Source organism: Balaenoptera physalus, assembly GCF_965194825.1.
Source record: "Balaenoptera physalus genome assembly, chromosome: 1".
Lineage (NCBI taxonomy): Eukaryota > Metazoa > Chordata > Mammalia > Artiodactyla > Balaenopteridae > Balaenoptera > Balaenoptera physalus.
In genome coordinates, this window is record NC_138882.1 from 134778275 (window position 1) to 134793786 (window position 15512).

The 15512-nt window shown below is 36.2% G+C and overlaps 1 long non-coding RNA gene across 4 annotated transcripts in view; it reads right to left on the minus strand.

Moving 5' to 3' along the window:
* LOC309641433 overlaps positions 1–15512 on the minus strand; it is a 382184-nt gene that overhangs the window by 223559 nt on the left and 143113 nt on the right. For 3 of the 4 annotated variants that reach the window (XR_014252607.1, XR_014252608.1, XR_014252609.1), the window contains exon 4: positions 4638–4684. The exons of the other annotated variant lie outside the window; for it this stretch is intronic. This is a non-coding gene — a long non-coding RNA (uncharacterized lncRNA). The remainder of the gene's footprint in view (positions 1–4637; positions 4685–15512) is intronic. 4 annotated transcript variants of the gene reach the window in all.

Consider the following 15512-nt stretch of genomic DNA (forward strand, 5'->3'; position numbering starts at 1 on the left):
TCTTTTTTAAAATTCTAGGGCAGAGAGATTCTCTGAAAATGTTCCTCACAGGAAATCTATTGCCTGATAATCTGAAGAGGCAAAGTGTTGTTGCTGATCTTTTTCCTTCTAAAAGTGAGTCAACTGCAATCATTATCCATTCACCCAGGCACAGTGCCCCCTTTCCCTGTTTTCCCATCAGGGTCCTGTTATGCCCTCAGAGAGACTAGTGGCAGATTCTTTGCTACTTTTAACAAGTTCAGTGATAGTATTGCCAGAAGGGTAACTGTCATTAGTGTCTCATCAAACTCAACGGGCATTATTTGATATTTGAACTTGTGTGTATACAAAATCAACAAACTGAAAGTACTTAGAGGTGACTCACCAGAGCCACCCCTAACAGTAATATATTTTCTGCATAACACTAAGATCTTGCTTTATGTATTTCCTTATTTTAAAATAAAATTAAGGTTCTTATTTCAACCCCTGCTAGTGCATATCCTGATGTGGGAAATCAACCAACAGGAAAAAATGATCATGTTGTCTCTCTCTTACCGTTTGGCAGTTTTAATACACCCAGACAGAAATCCTGGTAGGAAAAGAAACTGCCTCACTGTATCTATAATTTATCAACATGGAAACATTATGGTTCTAATCATAAAATTTGAGAGGTCCGTCTTATCTCCACAACTGTGCTCTGAAGATTTTCTAATAGAAGGAGATGTATTTCCCAAGAATAAAACTGTAATTACTGAAAGTTGGTGAGGGGAGAGGGGAGACAGTTATAGAACACTTTGTGAAGATATATGTGTAATCTGTAGAACTGGGGAGAGCAATTACAGGGCATCGGTGAAGGAAGGAGTAAAGAGGGAGGTGGCAGCCTCAAAATATCTACATAGGAGAGAATTAGGAGCAGCAAACAGGTTAGAAGAGGAGGCTGGAGGATTGGTCCTGAAGCTACAGAGAGGCGGCTTCACTTAGCACAGATTTAGTTTGGGGCAGTATTGGAGAGGCCTTGGGAAAGGGCTACACCTCACAATTCCCTTTTTGATTTATACACTAGGGAGGAGAGAAAAAGGTCATGAAAGCATAAACATGATCTACACCAGGGTATGTTATATATTTAGTAGCCATGATAGAGCAGACGATAAAGTTAACAAATGTACAACATAGCCCTTGCCTACACCGGAATAACCTGTCTTGTCAAGCAGATTGTTACCACTAAAGGTAACAAAATGTTAAATCCAGCCTCCATTCTCATGCTGTGCTCATTCTTAGGCCATGCTTTTAAAGACCATTTAAATAAAAACAACAGTTCAGCAAATATTTCCTAAGCATATCTACATGTTCCCACATTACAAAAGCCCAATTCATGCAGCACGATTATTACGATTGGCTTGTTACACACCTGTATCTTCCTCTCTAGATTGCAAATTTTACAAAATCAGAGACCATTTTTGGTATCATTAGTAATGGTAATAATAGCTAACATTAACTCATCACTTATTTTCTGCCAGGACCTCCGCATTTAACATTCTCAACAACCTATAAAGTATATATTCTTGTACTTATGCATACAATTCTATTTTTGGAGCACCTAATTGGGTTGAGTACTGTGCCAGACACTGGAATTAGATTAGCAAACAACACACAACCTAGCCCAGTCTTGATAACGCTTACTTTCTAGTAGGGGAAATAGGCTCTCATTAAGAAACAATCAGACCAAAAAAAATGTGAAAAAGACAATAGCAAAGAATGTATCTGTTATGATAAATAAGGCCAGAGAGAGTGGCTGGATGAGGAGGGAGATGGGGAGCAGAGGGTTACTTTAGACAAAACAGGTTAGAAGGGGAGGCTGGAGGGCTGGTCGGTAAAGTCTTCTGTGAGGAAGTGATGTTGAGGTAAACATGGAAATGAGACCATCCTGTGGTAGTGTGAAGGACTAAAATGGAAAGGTGTTCGTCTTGCCTGAAAGGCAGAAAATAATCCCCTCGAAGTAAGCAAATGAGAGGTCAGAATGAGTCTGGATGGGTAGGGAGGAGTCAGATCTTGTAGGTCTTAGTTTTAGGCCATTGTAAGTAATTTGAATTTTATTCTATGAGCCACAGGAAGCACTGGCATGTTTATCTCCATTTAATCAATTACAGTTGAAGGAACTAAGGCTTTGTGATGCTGATTAACTTCTTTAGGGTCACCCAACTAATAAGCAGTGGAGCTGGGATTTGAACCCTGGTAAGTCTGACGCCAAAGACATTAGTTCTTACCCACATTCCTGCTAGAGTGCTCAGTATACAGTACATTAGCCATCATCATCACCACCAACATCATCACCATTGTCACCATTATCTTACAGATGAGGAACTCAAGACCTTTATATTCTGAGGAACTTGCCCAATGTCACAGCCAGTGAATAGAAGGGATAGCATTTGAATCCAGGCTCTCTAATTCCAGAGCCAAGGTGCTTGACCTCAGCACCTATAGTTTCTAGCAGATAGTAGACATATAACATTTAACAAGAAATGAATAGAACAATAAGCATACAACATTGTACTTGACTGAGAGGGAATTGAAAAATGAGTAAGATAGAGGCCCTACTGTTAAAATGCTTAAAATGGGGGGAAAGTAGGGGTTACAGATTAGTCAAATGTACAGGCAAACATTTTGCAAGGAGAATTTTTTTTCTTTTTTTAGTAAGAACTTATTAGCCTCCTGATATGTCTCTGTCCCTATGCCAAACCCAAAACCAAGAGAACAGAATATTGTCAAAAGTAGTAACATAGTACCTTAAAAGTGGGATGCATCACACCATCACATATGTTTTTGTGAATCAAAAAGCCTTCATGGAAGGGTCTTGAAAGAGGAAGACAATTTTTACACATGAAAATGTGGGGACAGTGGAGCATTCTAAACAATGATAACACAGTAAAGGGAGGCACAGAAGTGGAAGAGTTTAAGAGCTATTCACGTAGTAGACATGCCTGTTCTCCATAGAAGATTTCCAGATATACTTCAATTGAACTTTGAACAAGGAGTTAAAGAATAGAGAGTTCAGGTAACTCATAAGTTCTATTGATACAATTTTAAAAGGTTTGGTACAAACCAAGGAAGAATATTAAGTGATCAATATCCATTTTTAATATCCCTTCTGCTGTTTATATTAGTTCCATGAGGGAAGTTGAGATACTGTCTGGTTCACTGCATGATAAGACAGCACCTAGAACAGTGCCTTCCACATGAAGGTACTCAGTAAGAATTTGTTGCATGAGTATGTGAATGAATAGTACAGTGTTTTGATGTATTTCTGCCACAAAACTTACATTTGTTTGTTAGGAATGATATTTTAAACCCTTCACCCAGTGACTTGCAACAGGGTAGTATCACCCATGAGAGGTATTTTGAAAATTGTGGAGGTGTTTCTGGTAATCATAATGAATAGGCGATATTAATGGTATTTAACATGTGGAGACCAAAAACGCATAGGACAATCTTACATAACATAGAATTGTTCATGTAGGTAAAGCACTTGCTTATAATTATCTGAGTTTTATACCTAACCCCATTTTACACATAAATACAAGTAAGTTGTATACAGTTTTATCACAACCTAAGAGAGCTTGGAAATGGATACTTCTCCAGTTGAGCATCTGATAAGAACTTAGCCCTTGCTGAAACCTTGATTACAGCCTTATGAGACACCCTAACCAGAGGATCCAACTATGGCATGCCCAGACTCCTGACCCACACAAGCTAAGTGATAATAAGTGTGTTGTTTGAAGCCACTAAGTTTGAGGTAATTTGTTATGCAGCAATAGAAAACTAACACAGATAGGTTAAGTTATTTGCCCTGATTTGTATAACTAGTAAGTGATGAATGTAAAAAAAATCAAACACAGTTCTGTGTCCAATGCCAGTGCTTTTTCAACTATCAGGAACTTTCAGATTGGGAAAAGGGAGGTTAAGATATTTCATGCCAAATAGTTTCAAGGTACTAATTAAAGCAAGAAGAGGCAATATGCCCAGAGTGGGATGGAACATACAGTTCGAATGCCCAGGAAAGCGGTCTAGACTGAAGATACAGATTTGGAAGTCATCACATTATAAATAGTATTTAGCCAAGACCATGAATGAAAACACCCAGAGAGTAGTAAAATTGTGAAGAAGAATGAGATGAATATTTAAGGGATGAACAGGAGTGAAATCAGAGAAGGAAGAGGAATAGTCACAGAGTTGAGTGGGAAACTAGAAGAAATGATACTGTGGACGTTAAAGATAGATTTTTTAAAAATAAGTAGAAGTCAATGTCACATGCCACCGAGGCAGCAGGTACAACAGGGTTGAAAAAGATTTGTTAGATTTAACTATTAGGAAGCACATGGGTCAACAAAGTTGGTCCTGGTGATCTTCACACATCTTTGATCAGCATACTGAACAGGACAGGGTTTAAAATGATGCAGTGTACATTACTTTGGCACTCTGTACAGATGAACACAGATCAATTCATTTCAATTTAGTTCCACAAACATTACTGAATATGGTTGGGCAGATTCATTCAACTACACCTCATCCCACTCACATTTTTCCAGGTTAGTGAAAACAATATGAAGGCACTTTATCAAATCTTTTGCTGAATTTAAGACAAGATATGTGTACATACTTACCCTGATCTATAGCTCTGCAGCCAGTCTCCCATGCGGATGCCAAGAGTCTGTAGGAGATTTCACATATGAAATCCTAATTACTTTTTATACCTGTGTACAGCCACAATACAAGGAATTTAGCAAGATTATCTCAATTGCAACATTATGTCCATTTTGTTAACTTCATGGTAGTCCCTATTTTTTCCTTCTCTCGGATATATGGTTTCTCAAGATCTGAAGGAAACTGTTCCTGAACAGCAATATAAGTTTTACAATTACCCATAACCATGTTATTTCTACTTATATATATTTTTTCAACCTAATTAAGAAAATTGCAATTTTCCAGACGTCTCTGGTATAAGCCTGGATCAATGTACAAACCAACAACGTTTTTTTAAAGTTTTGCCTGAAGGCCAAGAGTCCACTAATGTGAAAGTGATGGTCACTGATAAGGAACAGAGCAGTAGACAAAATATATCATCCAGAATCATTGCATGCTTCCAAGTAGCGTTAATTGATGATTAAGTAGAACAAGTCTCTAGTGGTTCTGGAGCATGACATGTCTGTGTAACGTGGTTATGAAATCTAAGAATAATTTAAAGTACATCCATACCTAAAAACTGATCTCTTATACAGAGAAATTACTGATGATTATGACTACATTTATTCAGATTAGAAAAGTTTTGTTTAGAAGGCAATATTAGAATTAACGTGAATGTATGGTTTAATAGGAAGGTAGTACAAATGTGAATGTGGAGCGTTACAAATTTGGCAAAGATTTAAAAACAACAATAAATCCCCAAAAACCAAACCTTGAAAGCATCTACCAAATGTACCCAAATCAAAATTCCATTTGCAATGTTTTGTTTTATTCATTGATGTGCTTTGAACACCTAGAACAACACCTGGCAAATAATAAAGGTTCAAAAAATGGTGCTGTCAGAAGTGGGAGTTTTGAAGAGGAGCACACACTGCTGGGGAGAATATTCCAAGTGAACAACTCAGGAAGGCATCAAAATCTGCTTTCTCACTCCATGCCAGAGGAGGCTGCCTTAAGAAAAGTAGGACACAGTATGTGTGGAACGACATGACGCATCAAATACAGTTAACCTTGGGACTGGCACATAATAATGTCTCAATCATATTGCTTGTCATTTTTATTTTTATTATTGGTGGAAGGGTCTTGAAGACAGGTCATTTCTTGCAAGGGGCTGCTCTCCAAGCAAAAGGGCTACAAAAAGCTTAATATAGACCCTGGCCATGAAAGGGGCTGGTCTTAGTTCAAGCTGCTATAATATGATACTTTAGAGAGAGTGGCTTAAACAACATAAATTTATATCCCACAGTTCTGGAGGTTGAGAAGTCCAAGACCAGAGGGCCAACGGATCAGGTATCTGGTGACAGCTGCTTCCTGGTTTGCAAACGGCTGCCTTCTCATTGTATCCTCACATAGCAAAGAGCAGACAAAGGAAGCAATCTCTTTCCTGTCTCTATTTATAAGGGAACAAATCCCATCATGAGGGCTCCACCCTCATGACTTAATTATCTTCCAAAGGCCCCATCTCCAAAAAACCATTTGGGTTTCAATATATGAATCTGGGGGGAATACAAACATTCAGTCCATAACAGGGTAAGTCATGTGCCCACCTAAATATGCTCCCAGTGCAGTGTGTTTTAGAGCAACTATATCCTACTTCCAAAAGGTCCCTGGGTAGGCTTTGGACAGCTGGCTTTCTCCCACCCCTGAGGGAATGCAGAGGAAGGGCTGCCTTTCCTCTGAGAATGAAGGAGGTTTATCACTGTGTAGTCATTCTGGCACCAAAAGACAGCATTCATATAAAGAAGAGAGCTATGTTGTGAAGAACGCAAGAATCAACAGACTTAGAGATTTATAAGCTATAATACTCAGCCCACCCCAGTCTTAGAAGCTTTGTCACACTAAGAGTGGTCAATAACCTTGAAATGAAGAAATCCATGAATATGGAATTCAGTTTAAGGACAATTCTTCCTCCAATCTTTTCTCACTGCCCTCTGATAAGACTTTCTCTTTGGTTCATGTTCCTCCTTTAGTTCTACCTTCCTGAATGTCCACTATGTCCTGCATCCTGGTATTTGTATTTATTTGCCTTTTATTTATTAAATAAATATATATTGAGCTCCTCAGAGTATCTGACCCTCACAACAACTGCATGAAGTAGATATAGTACCATCCTCATTTGCAGAAGAAAATGACAAAGCTAACTTGCTCAAATTTGCAGAGCCATTAAGTGGTAGAGCCACAAACCCAGGTGATCTGACTCCAGAAGCCAAGCTCTTAGCACAGAGTGTTGCTGCAAAGCATTACAAGGAATACCTGCATCAGTGGCTTAGGTAGGATGCCTCCCCTCTCTTTCAGCACAAGAAGAAGTGCCTGTGGAGCAGACCACCCCCCCATCCCTGTTTCTTTGGTCTTTTCAGCATCACCATACAAGCAAGGTCAGAGACAGGTTTGTTGGGGGTCTAGCCTTGGACCTTATACAATTTGGGGAGCTCTCTTTAAGAAAAATAATACAAAATTACAGATACATTATTAGGTATGGAAGTTAATATGTAATTTTATTCTAAATAAGAAATCACAAAAAATTAAAAATTTTAAAAGACTGGCAAATGCCATAAAGCCCATAAAAATTAGCATACATGATTATCTGCCTGGCATACCACTATAATAATGGACTTCACTTATTACATAGTTTGGCTTCCACTTTTTTGATCACTTCTTCATATAATGACAATTTTTAAATATTGTAGCCTCTAGAAATAATAGGGAGATAATTAGGTATTTCCTTTAGCATGAATGATTGCAGTGTTTTTAATATTAGAAAATTTTATTTCAGCTTTAATATAAGAAAACTTTTCTAAATTATCAATAAGATCATTCATGTTACATACGTTTTTAGGGTTACTGTAAAATTTGGGAATATTCTATCCAGTTTCTTTTCTATATGGGCTATAGGATTTCAAAGCATTTCCACTTTTCTTTGAATCAACAGTATTATTTCCCAGTTTGATATCCGTGTAATAGAGTTTTATGAGTGCTATGTTATCTTCATGTAGGGCAATATTTCATCCTAAACATCTTTCATACTATGTTCACATAATTAACTCTTCTTCATTAACTGGATTATCAAAGAACCTATTCAGTACTTTTAGTTGAACTTTATCTCTTCCTCTTAATGAATTTTGGTATCACCTGAAAAATGTTTTGTTACTATTTGCTTCTCACCATCAGAATAATTTCTATTAATGTCATCACTCATCACTAAACTATCACTTTTGAGTCACATTCTATTAACTTTTGTCTGAATTTTCTCCCAATTCATAAAGAAAACTCAAAGATGATAAAATATGGTTCTTATATACTTCCAAATAAGAAGGCTGTAATTTCCCACTTGTTTTACTGAAGCATTCCAAAATGTCTTCAGAAGAGCAGTTAAAATGGCACACTCAAGCTTCATCAACTATTTCAATAAACGTTTTACATATTACAACTCTCAGAAAAAAATACAAGTTGCATGTGTGTTTAAAACACCCCATTGTTTAAAATACTCTATGAGATGAATCTGGAAAGAAAACGTAACTGTTGCAAAATACTAAAGTAGTCAAAATTTTCATTTACTGTCACAGTAGCTTTTTCTCTGACAAGATTAAGGAAATGAGCTGGCATGACACATATTCTGCTTGCTTATTAGAGTTTTTAAAGAGTGTTTGCAGCCCTTTGTCCTCCCCTGTCATAACAGCTGCATTGTCAGACAATTTATTGCTAATATTTTTCAGCAGTTGGTTACCATATTCCAGAACTTGTTTCATTTTTAAAAATTTAAAGTCACAGTATCTAGATGGTTTCCAGTGGACAAAAAATTAAAAATTACTCATCGGGGTTTTTTGTTGTTGTTGTTAATTACTAATTAAACAATGTTCTGTATCCAGTTTAGAAGATTAAAAAAGAATTAATATATGGTGTCTTTTCTTTTCCAATTTTGTTTACATTCTCATTTTGTACACGTTTTCCCATTATTACAGTTAATTCTCTTTAAACTATTTCAGATGTCACATTTACTTTTTTCATTTTGACATTTCCCAACTGCTCATGTAAAAACGGTCAGGTTTAGCAGTTTGAAGAGAGCCAGTCTTTATTGTGAATGCTGAAGGGCAAATGTCTTTCACTTAAAAATTTAATAATCCTAATTACTTTTGTTATGCTCTTCAAAATAATACTGAATGTTCTTTGTTATCTTTTATTCAAGACATTAGTGTAGAGGCATTTTAATTGATTTACTTTTTGTAATCCAAGTAAATATAGATCTCTTGCACTCTGTGGAGTCTTCGTGACTTTCAAGGTTTCTCATTATACACACCTGGTCTGGAAACTCATCTGTTGTAAGTAATGACTGTCATGTTAAAAACAGCTTAAACAAAACAATAGATACAAGCTTTTAGTCTCGGCGTAGAGAAGCCAGGATCTACAGTAGTTTAATCATATTATTTTCCAAATATTTCCTTGAGTTGCTTTTTTTCCTATTTTATGTTCTGTTTGATTCTCTGTAAAGTTATTGGAAACAATTTCAAGAAAACAATTTTTTTATTAAACAATGTTGAGTGAAATTATGTCTTAATAAAGAAGACTACAATATTTAAAGATCACAATACTTACTGAACTCAGTGACTTCCTCAGTATAAAGCTGCTGCTGACCTTTGCGATCATAAAACTCAGTTCTTAGTCTTGTTCCCAACCCTCGGATTTATGCCTGTCTCCTAAATCACCCACTTCCTTTTCTAAGGTAACCTGTGTAAGTCTCCACCCATTTTTACCATTTTCCCACAGACTGTAAAGGAGGAACCAAGAAGGAAGCTTTGGCCTACACATCTCACAAAACACTCCAGGGCGTGTGCCAACTCTCCAAGAAGTAGGATCTTCTTTGCAATCTTACCACTAAAGGCAGGAGGAATGCCTTTTGTAACCAAACTACTCACAACCCAAGGAAAAATATTCATTCGCCTTGACAGTAAAGTCTAAATTCTTAAAGAAGCCTGCCTATCTTCCCTTGCATTATGCAAATTACATCATTATGTGGAGCTGAGCGTATCCCTCTCAATGGCTTTCTCTCTTAGTTAAAAAAATGCTTTGTGATCACAGTTCTAATAAGGGCCTTATGAAATCTATAGCCATGGGGCCCTTACTCTCCAGAGGAGGGGGAAGTCTAATTTTATTTAATCCTCACAACAGCTAATCGAAGTAGATATAATTTTAACTCTTACCTTTCATTTGAGAAAACTAAGACTTAAAGAAGAAATATAAACTTCACTTGGACAGTTTGTAAGTGGCAGAGCAAGGAATCAAATTCAGAACTATCTAACTATAAACCTCATACTCTTATCTAGTGTTGTATGGGAGACACCTTGTACTAGCTTACAAAAGCCAATTGTTAAATTTTTAGGACTTTTTTGAGTTGGTTGTTAAACAAGCTATTAGTAAAAATCAAATTATACAAATTAATTAAATTATTTAGAAACAAAGGTGATAAGTAGCTAAAACACATTACTTCCTCATTAATTAACTATACTTTACTATTATCACTGTTCTTGAGTTTATGTATTTTTTTTTATTATCTGCAGGGTGGAACCCCTATATAATGGTGGGCTACTGCACATCTTTTCCAAACTCCATGTTCAGTGAATTCAAGTTTGTAACTTGAAAGTGGCCAGGATGGAAGTATTTACATCATAGAAATTAGCAGCACTCCCCTCCCCTATCAGGGCTGGTTGGTAAATATTTTTCATTACACTATTTCTCTTAACCATTACACTATCCAACCCTTGAACGGTGATTATTTCTCTCTGTGAAAATGTTTCACCACAACCCATGTGTCAGAGAATTGATCTTGTCACTGCCATGTAATCCTGCACTCCATTGGTCTAAAGATTTCACATATTCTTAGGAATTTCACATATTGTGGACTAGGATATAGTTAACTACTATAAACATTCTACTTTTTATAGTAACAGAAAAGAACAAAATCCATTCTCCTCAGACTGACAGATGCCCAATATATTAAATGTATTACTTACATAACAAGTATCAATGAAGTGATAGATTGTTGTTCCTCTTAAAAGATCTTTTTGACCAAGGGAGAAATTTAATATTTAGAAAATGAAAGGAAAAATACAAAAGCTAGGACTTCTTGTTTAGACAACAGACAGCAAAAGAAATATACTGAGGGTTTAAATCAACTCTCTGTGTGCAGAAAATTCAGATATTAAGTAAGAAGTAACTGGCAGAATTTGTGCCAAAGGAGTCTCTGATCCCCTCACACACACACACCTCCACTGATTATGTACCTTATTTCGAATCTAGTCACACAAGTCAGAAGAGCCAAAATCTTTATCCTCAATTCCCACTTGAACTTATCACAGTTTATTTTGCACAGTTAAGTCATATGCTGACATAGGCCCAGTGAAATCAAAATGAATTATCCTTCTCTATTAATGCTGCACAGTACTGTTATTCAAAGATATTTATGTGATATATTTTCAGAATGTGATATATATGAAGCACTGCAACAGCCAAGTATTTAGTAATATGTTCTAGAGTTTCCTCTAAATAATATTTCCAGCAAACCATAGGTAAATATGAAAAGCAAAAGATAATATAAAACTAGAAAATTGCTTCATTAAGAATGAGTCTGTGACACAATTTCTTACTCTCCAATAAAGAGCAGCTACAAAGTATAGAATAACAACTCTGAAACTTAAAGTTTAGCTAAGGCTGGTTTTTAAATTGGCCTTATTGGATGACAGATCCAATTCTGAAAATTTCACAGACCCATAAAATTATGAATACTGTCAGGAAAACTCATTTAATTTACCTCATTAGGCAGGAATACATCTATACCAGTATTTCCCAAAGTTGCACAAGATGGTAATAGATATTACATGAGAAAAAGGATTAGTCAAATAAGCTTGAGAAAGGCTGGATTAAAAAAAAAAAAAGTTTTGTTTTGTTTTGTTTTGTTTTTAACAATCCCTCGTCTCTAGGTTCTGGGAGCCACTCTGTTCCCTTGACCCTTCAGGCCCTACGAAGGTAAAGCCCTGCTGTAACCTGCCATGAGGTATTGTACTACCTTTACTGGTGTTCTTAAACCTGTCTAAACCTTCATAAATGTAATTAAACTCTTCTCAAATTACCCAGTTAAGTGTCTCAACTATTTCCTGCCAGGCTCCTAACTGATAGACACATCTCCACCATTTCCTCACCAGGCATATAGAACCACACTCTTCACTTTTTTGACTTAAAAATATGGTAGGCCATGACAGTGAGGCTATTCACACTGCCTGGGTCATTTAAAGTCTAAACGAAATCAAGGCTTCAGCCCTTCTGGAAGATAAGCAAGCACCCTGATGACAGCTATCAATGGGTGATCCTCATCAATGGGAACAAAAAGAAATCCTAGCAGCTGTTCAATCCAAGCAATGCATGCCATTCATTGGAATGGAGACTAGATGATGTGCAGAAATAGCCCCAGTCCCTGGCATCTCCCAGGAAATAGTCACAGAGAGCTCTGGCTTGGACAGAGCTTGGTGATCTCCTGAGGATGACATCACGCCAGTCCACATCGTCCCTCTTTTCTTCCCTTTACCATTGCATGGAGTCCTACCCAGTCTAGGGACAAGAAAATCATATATCTGTACAAATGTTTTCTGTTTTCCACCATGGATTTTTGTACTTAAAATGAAGAATTGCTTCTTTGATTCTCTTATTTTCATTATTCCAGGACTGATGGGAAAGCCTCCAAAATATAGGAGAAGAAATGCAATAAAACATGAAGTGGCAGGAAACCTATCAGTATATCCCCAAATGTATTTTCTTGCCACCTAAATTTTGATAGGTTCTAGTTCAAAATGACGGAGCCAGTACATATGTTTACTTCTCCTCTCCTCCCAAAAGTCCTCTTGAAATAATGCTATAAATCTATAAAAGGAATAAATTTATAAAGGCACTGAATGTATAATGGCAAGTAAAGATTTTAACAGATACCTGCAAAACCAAAGGCAGTAAAACTAAATCAACAAAGAAATAATAATTGAGGAGGCCAGAACACAGGGTATGCATAGGAGAAAATTGCAATAGAGATAGGAACTCTGCATAACAAATCAAAAGCTTTCCCTGAATTTATAGGTAGAGAAACCAAGAGTAAGAGAAGAAAAGCTACCAGAAAAAATAGCAAACTGGCTATTGCAGGAATATGCTTAAGGCGGTCCTGAAGCCTAAAACCTGCCAATGGGGTGGCAAGCCTAGAATTAAACTTTAATCTCTCCAGTCTTACAATAGCACTGAGGGGTGGTTTGGGAGTGTTACCAATGACAGTATTTTCAAATGTTGGGCAGCCAAACACATAGCACAAATCTCTAGAGAGAGCAGTCATAAGGGACCAACTATGTATAAAACCACTATGAGGTTGTCAAGGCTAGTGTTTGAAGAGTCATCACCCAGATTAAGTAGTATTATTAGTAGGCAGGCAAGTTCATGGGCATTTGAGAGCAAGAGGGTCTTACTCATCCAACTGACAGCATTGCTGTGTATAGCCAATCTGTGTGCAGTAGCTTTGCCCTCTACATGCTTAAAGAAACTTTTATACTCTGTCTTGTGTTTAAACAATGTTCTGCCAATCACATAACCATGCTATTTTGACTAATTGCAGATTGGTGTCAAGAGAAGGGTTCACACACACACAGAACCTAAAACAAACAAAAAAAGTCAGATCAGATTCTGAGGCAGTATAATACAATGGTTATAAGTACTACCTCTAGTCCCCAACTGCCTTAGTGTAAATCTTATCTCTGACACTGATAAGGTATGTAACATTAACCTTTCACATCTCAGTTTTCTTAGCTCCAAAATGGGGATAATACTTCAACTCTCAATACATTTAACTTCCTCTGAGATTTCAATGAGCTAATACACACAAAACTTCATGTACCTGTCACATAAAAAATATTTTACATTATCATTTTATTACAGCTATTTTAAGGTCTATAGATTTCTCTATAACAGGACAGAGAGTAAATATTTTAGGTTTTGCAAGCCAAATATGATCCCTGTTGTGTATTCTTGTGTGTGTGTGTGTGTGTGTGTGTGTGTGTTTTTTTGTATGTGTGTTTACAACTTTAAAAATGTAAAAACCATATTTAACTTACAGGCCATACAAAAACAGGCCACAGGGAAAATTTGGCCTACTGTCTGCAATTTGCCAACCCCTGTTTTAAAACATTATATCACTTTCTATTGTAGGGATAAATACCCACCCCTTTTCTATTAAGAAATGGAAACCTCACACTGAGATTCTAAATCACCTATTAAGAAAATGTATGAAAAGATAAAGGAAAATTATTTCCCCAAGATTTGTGCTTTGACAAGCACATTGCCAGTCTCCTCCTTATCTCAGTTGGCCCAGCCCAAGAGAGTCATCTCTTCTAAACAAAATTATGTCCATGAGAATAAATTATTTATCCTCTTTAGATGAATTATTTTGACAACATTACAATTCAGTATTGTTCAGAACCATGTATCATCCTGGAAATGAACTTCGAGATGTCAATTTCTCAGACACGTCTATCTAAACATTTTCCTACTAAGACTGAATAGGAGGGGTTATCAAATGGATAATATTTAGCAGAGGTAAAATATATTATACAAGGGAGTTAAAAGTGAATTAAAGTTAACAAAACATCAGGAATTCTAGCATCAGGAATGTAGGAGAGTAAGGAGCGGGGGAACAGCTACATGCTGAAAACTGATACAACAGAACATAGCAAGTTGCCCCAGAAGACTGAAAGTAAGACCAGCAGTCTTTTGTGGACGTGACATGAATGAACTGGACATATGAATGTAGGACCTCACAAGGCCCTTAAATGGCAGCATATCCCCTGAACAAGCTCTGATGCTAATTGGATGTGTAAAATGAGAGATTATAGTTTTACAAGGTCAACCTGAAAGCATTTAATTTCCTGGGAATCTCTTTGGTGGTGAAGCATTTAAAATACACCACAAAATCTTAAGAACAAATTTCTGATCATAGCCAAAAACAGGAAGTGTAATGCCTGGTCAGCCTGTCAAGATTTTGGCAAAACCATATTCTACATATGCGGATCTTTTTGAGCTAAATTTACTAAATTACAAGAAAAAGGTAATTGTAGCTCTATCTTCAGAGGATCATTCAATTAATACAAATTACCAATGTGGGAGTGCAGGCATACTATTTTGATATGTGATGTATATACACATAAATATTAATATATTCCTTTCATATATTCATATTCTGTATTTAAAGGAAAAGATATTTGAATTGAAATTTCCTGTTGCTAAAACTTGATGAATTCCTGGTTTTTATCTTATGTGAAAATGAAAAGTATTAGAAATGGACTAAAAATTTCTGCAATTATTAGTAAAGGATTTACAGAATATTTAAATATAATTTTAAACATAACATTAAACATTAAATATCAATATGTTATAATGCAATGCGCTGTTGTCTATTGCAGTTGAATCTTGTGGAACCAGGCAATGTTACCTGCATAAATTTTTCCACCTGAACCTTTGGGGTTTGAAAACATTCTGATGATTCTTGGCAATTATTTAGATGTACTATCTGACATTCTCTAACTGAAAAATTAGAAAGATACAATAACATTGCACTAATAAATATTTGTATACATCCATTGTAATTCAATACCAAAACTATCTGACATAAAAGATATATATTGACTGAAGTGCCCATAGAAATAAAAAGTTAAAAGTTATTTTTAGGCAATTGTTTACAATTCCACTTAAAATATTAGATGTCTTCTGCCTGTACCTTCTTT